At 41.8% G+C, this 6063-nt stretch overlaps 1 pseudogene; it reads right to left on the bottom strand.

The window, feature by feature from the left end:
• Window positions 1-230: 230 nt before the first annotated feature.
• On the bottom strand, window positions 231-4822 carry LOC131813639 (large ribosomal subunit protein uL30-like; annotated as a pseudogene).
• Window positions 4823-6063: the final 1241 nt, after the last annotated feature.

Raw genomic sequence — 6063 nt, 5'->3', positions numbered from 1 at the left:
AGATTAGGAGCCTGAGGCTTAAAAAAATTATCTTGCCTCTCTCTTTTCTTGTCCATAGCACCATCAACATTTCAGGCATTGGCCAGGGAGGTGAGCTGACCTCAGTGGTTAATGAATATGAGCATGTGTTCCTGAATTGGTGGGCCTAAAGTCAGACTCTAATGGGGAAGCTGTGCGGTTTGGTTGTATCAGGGCAGGAGGCAAGGCTGAGCAAGAGAGAGAAGGCAGCCTTAGGCAGCAAACTGGAAACCTGGGCAATGAAACAGGCAGATCTTAGCAAGGAGCCTAATGGTGCAACTTTACCGGTAGTGGAGGGTCTGGAAGGGTGCCTGGGGACACCGTTGTTCTTTTCTTGGCGTGATGGAGCCCAGGAGATGGACGGAATCATGGGAGAGTGCATTCCCACAGACAGGGAAGAATGTGGAGGCAGGACCATAGACCCAAATGGGGGTGGGCTTGGAATCTATGAGAAATGAGTTCACTGTTCCCCCAGAACTATGGTTTCAACTTTGCTTGTCCACTGGAATTGCTTGAGCAGCTTTAAAAATACTCATAGTTGGTACCCACAGAAATTCAGATGCAATCAGTCTGGGTTGAGAGCTGGGTATTGGTATTTTTAAAAGCTCCTATTGTGACTCTGATGTGCAGCCACAGTTGAGAACTGCTGGCTTAGAGAGGGAAGGTAATTGCGCATGTCACAGACGGGGCCGGGGTGAGAGATGGAAGTGAACAGGGCTGTGCAAGGAAGATGTCATGCGAACGAGCCGTCTGTGGGTTCTTAAAACGGGAATTAGACTTCCTAGAACAAAGTCCTACTAGAATGCCCCACAAGTATCTTAAAGCAGCCCTGTGGTGGAAAAAAATGGAAGAGTCACCTAGTTTATTCCTTCATTATGATGAGATTTGCATCCATTTGTCTTTTTCATGATGTATCCTTGGAAAGAGAGGAACAGTTGGGTGCCCCAGGGTTTAAAATTGTGGGACCAGCTTTCAACTCATCTCATACAGTTCCTAAAATCATGTGCAAAATAAGTTTGTTTGAAATGCAACACCCCCCCCCCCCACCTCTGGGCCCAAAGTTCAGAAAGCACTAAGGTTTTGTTTTGTTTTAAGATTTTATTTATTTGAGAGAGAGAGAGAGAGAGAGAGCAAGCGAGCACATATGCATGCACAAGTGGGGGGTTGTGGGCAGAGGGAGAGTGAGAAGCAGAACCCCGCTGAGAAGGGAGCCTGATGTGGGGATCAATCCTAGGACCCCAGGATCATGACCTGAACTGAGCCCAGATGCTTAACCAACTGAGCCATCCGGGCACCCTGGCACTAATGTTTTTAGATGGAACCTAGAAAAGCTGTGTCTAACAAACTAACAAACTCCCCAGGTGACTACGTGACAAAGATGATCTGTGGCCCCATATTGAGATATGCTGATTTAGGGACAGGGATATAGGTTTAATGTATTTGGTTTTCTTAAGAGCTCTCTAAGCCCTATCAGCATCCGCTGTGAAGAAATTTCACAGTTTAATGGAAGCTGGAGGGAGGAAAATCAATTCCTAGTGCTCCAATCTAAATGTCTATCTAGAACGAGTGCAAAGGATGTCCCATTAGGTATGTCCTCACATATCACAAAACTCATGCCGGTGCCTGCATGCAGAGCTTCAGCCTGTCAAGAAGCATTTTACACTCCACAGCCCAAGGCATTCCTCATATCTGAAACACTGTCGGAAATGCTGAAAGCCCTACAGAGCCTTCGACTTGAGGCTGGGGGACATGGGGCAGCTGGCATCCTAGTTCACCTTTGCTCAAGGCCCTCGTGGTCTGAGAGGGAAACTCTAAAGATGGAGGGTTGCCTAGGAGTTTTGCCTTTGGGACATTGTATGGTTGGGATACTCCACGAATATTCATTCCCTCAGCGCCCGCAAGATTTCTAAGCTGACCAGAATAGTGGGGATGTGTTCATGAGTTCTCATGCACAATAGAGAAGCAGGCCCATGCTAAAAAAAAGAGAGACAGGTCTGCTTCAGGGGGGAGTCATCTTGTTTTCAGTTAGGGACGATCATCTCATTTTATTGTTTCATTGGGATATTATTAACCACCCTAACTATGGGGAGAGAGCACATGTCATGCATGGTCCCGAGCAGAAGAATGCCAGGCTAAAGGGAGGGGACCCAGAAGAACAGTGACGGGATTCAGGAAGGGAGTTAGGTAGCCGACCTCACTATAAGTCTTGGACGTGGTTCCTCTTAGCATCTTACTTTTCTCTCATTGAAAGGATTCAAGCTGGCTGTTCCTGCACCTTTGGGGGTTAAGGAGATCATGTCATCTTTCCACAAATCAGGTCAGCTGCAAAGAATGGAGACCAGAAAGTGAGTTGTACATTGGAGAAGACCTTTGCTGATGCTATGACTCTTGCTCGAAGATCAAGAGACCATGACAGAGCAGCAAAATCTCTCTATGAGCAAACCAGGCTCTCAAGAGGAGCAGAAGTAATGAAGAAATATTAGGAAGAAATTCAAGAACTGAATGAAGACTCGAGATACTGGTGAAGGCACAGCCGAGATCGGATGGAGACTGGTAGCAGGAGCACAAAGAACTTCATACATCCCTGGAGGGACATCAGTAGGCTTTGGGACTTCAAATAAGCAAGTACTAAGGCAATTGTTTGGGTTGCTAATGGCAATCCAAAAGGATGACCTTGGTATAATAATGAAATTTAATGAGCATCACTCTAAGATACTATGAGCCCATGCTGACCAGGTAATGGAAATAGCAGCAATAATGAGGAAAGCCACTGAGATGGGTGAGCACCAGGGTTACATGCAGTAGGAAAAGAATTTTCATCTTAAACAGGAAATCAAGGATTTGAGGGAAATCCTTCAAACTCGAGATCTAAGTTTTAGCCTCCAGGAAGATGATGCGTAAGAAAGTACACTCTTTATCAAGTTATCAGTCTCTGTCAATTCTTACCAATTGATCTGAACCTGAGAAGGACTGAACATTCCTGTGACATGGCTCCAAAAAAGCCTCAGGGCTGGCCTGCTACATTAATTAATTAGAGGAATAATAGTGAAGAAAGCAATCACCACCTGAATCATTTATTACTTTTAGATTATGTACAATACACTGGCAAATGATATTTTTAAATGATCACCTCTGAAAATGCATAATAAATTAACAAGGCATTATTCTTATTACAATATAATAGAAAAATAATTCAATATAGTAAAAGTTCTCAAGATGATATCATAGGGCAATTTCATGTTTATTTTTTGAGGAATTCCTGCTCTCCAAAGTGGCTGTACCATTTTACATTCCCATCAGTGATGCAGGAAAGTTTCAATCTCCCCACATCCTTATTATTTTCTCTTTCTTATTAGAACCATCTATTAACTGTGAAGTGGTACCTCCCTGTGGTTTTGATTTAGCATTTCCCTAGTGATTAATAATATGTGGGTTTTTTTTCATGTGTCCATTGACCTTCTTCATATATCTTCCTTGGAGAGATATCTGTTCATATCCTTTGTTCATTTTTTAAAGCAGCATGTGATTTCAAAGATACAAATTCATCTTCTTGTTATGGAGTGGTGAGAGTTCTTTACATATTCTGGGTACAAGTCCATTAACAGGTAAGTGATTTGCAGCTACTGTCTCTGAGACTGTGGGATGTCATTTTTTTCCTTTATGATTGTATTTCAAGTTCTTTCCCAAACATGGCTCTAGGAATGGCCAGATTCAAGTATACCCATAGGCTTGGTCCCCTACTGTCTTGTATTCATGCTTGCATATTCATCCACCAACATTAAGCTCCAGGATGGAGGATGTGACAAAGCAGGACCCTCCTCCATGGCAGGAGTCCTTTTCTGATTTCAGAGATGGCAATGGCAGCCAGTATGGAAAACACACTGGAACTTCCCCCTGGAGCTGGGCTGTGATGGGATGTGTCTGCCATGGACATAATCATCTTTTCCCTGACCTCTCTGCAGCTTCTGAAGACATGGCAGAAAAATAATCTTCTTTGAAGATACTGTATAACAGTTGCAAAAAGCAAAAAAAAAAAAACAAACAAAAAAACAAAAAACAAAAAAACAAACCACTTCCAACACATTATGCTTACTGATATTTTGCGTTTGGTTCAGTTGTCGAATGAGCTGATTGATGCATTTATCTGGAGAGCCGGGTGAGCCCACCCTCTTGAGGAAGCAGGCTACTGTCAAGATATCATGAGATGGAAAGGGTGCAAGAACCCAGAGACTACCTGGAAATTTTTCCCTAGAAAGGCAATTTCATGAGTGATGTTTTTTAAACAAATGACACCAACCTTCTTCAGGTAGGTTGTCTGTCAAAGAGATGCTTTTATGTTTTTATTCTTGACCTTGACTTGTCTGCCTTTCAAGATAAATTCTCAGACAAACTTCATATTGGGAAATCCCCAAGTCACATAAGATTCCCATAGCAGCGTTTTTATGGCCCGGGGGTTTGCTTTGACAAATACACTACTGAAAATAATCTTCAGAAGAAGCCTTGCAGTGGTCCCCTGCACCAGAAAACTCACCTCATTAATCCCTTTGATGCAAAAAGCAAAGGCTAAGTGATGTTTATCTGGCATTTCCAAGACATAAAGCTGCACTTTTAATCATCTTAGGTGCGCCTTGTCATCTTGTTGCCTCCAGGAACCATGTAGGAACCAGTCCAGTCATTTAAACTTGACCCCTTTTCCTTTCTATTTCTCCTTCTTCTCCAAAAGTGCCTGCCTTGCTTAAGTAGCTTTGAGGGCTTGATAAGATTTTTTTTTTTTCCCCAGATTTTCTGGAACTAAAAGGATCATGTTTCTTTACGCTTGCTCCATCATCTTTCCCCTTTTTTACATTCTTAATGGTATTGTTTGAAGTATGAATGTTTTTAGTTCAATGAAGTCCAATTTATCTACTTCTGTAGCTTTTGCTCTTGGCATTGTATTTAAGAAAACATTGCCAATCCCAGGGTCATTAAGACTTACTTTTGTACTTTCTTGTGAAGGTTTTATGTTCTAGCTTATACATTTAGGTCTAGGATCTCTTTTTGAGTTCATTATTGCATATCATGTGGGGTAACCGTCCAAGGTCATTCTTTTATATGTGGGTATCTAGGTGTTTTAGCACTATTTGGGGAAAAAAAACCTATTCTTTCCCCAATAAAATGTCTTGGTATCTTTGTTAAAGACCAGTTAAATAACTGGTCATAAATGTAAGGGCTTCTTTCTGGATTCTCAATTCTAGTCCATTTATGTATCTGTCCTTACACCAGTAGAACATTGTCTTGATTACTACAGCTTTATAATAAGTTTTGAAATCAGGAATTATCAGTCCTCCCAACTTGGCTGTTTTTTCCATGATTATTTTGGCTACTTGGGCCCATATGAGTTTTAGTATTGGTTTGTCGATTTCTGCAAGAAAAGCCAGCTGGGATTTTGAATTGGTAGAGTAATTGGAAGGATATTGCCATTTTAACAATATTAAGTCTCAGCATCCCAGCTCTGACAGATTCACTGAATACATCTATGTATCACGAGTCACCAGTTTCCTCAAGAAAGGACACCGAGCACACATCTAGTATTTTCTTTTCATCTAAATTCAGTTTACAACACTGAAAAGTTACAGAGACACCACTGGGTGAAGTAAACAGATTGTGCTTTGATTTTTAAAAGGAATTGAGAGAGATTGTTTGAAAACCTTCCACCTTTTAATCATGTCCATTAGTTCTGGGTTCCGTGTGTGTGTGTGTGTGTGTGTGTGTGTGTGTGTGTGTTTTGTTGTTTTTATTTTTTAGTTTCCCTCTGTGCCTGTATGTGCTAGTCATTACTAAAAGCCAGTTTATAATGGACAGACTCTGGCTGTCCTCAGTGGTTGATAACGAATCACTGGCACCCGGGTAGGACAATATTGAAGATGGAAATGTGACTGTTTTATTTATTTTTTTCTCCAGACACTGTGGGGTTTGTAACTCATCTGTTACAGGTAAGTGTTTGTAGCCCCCAGGAAAAAATTGCTTTTCCCTGAAAATTCATTGGCCCTGGACACAAGTAGGCTG

This window comes from Mustela lutreola, chromosome 13 (genome assembly GCF_030435805.1).
Source record: "Mustela lutreola isolate mMusLut2 chromosome 13, mMusLut2.pri, whole genome shotgun sequence".
NCBI classification, from domain to species: Eukaryota; Metazoa; Chordata; class Mammalia; order Carnivora; family Mustelidae; genus Mustela; species Mustela lutreola.
This window is presented reverse-complemented; position numbering and strand designations above follow the sequence as displayed.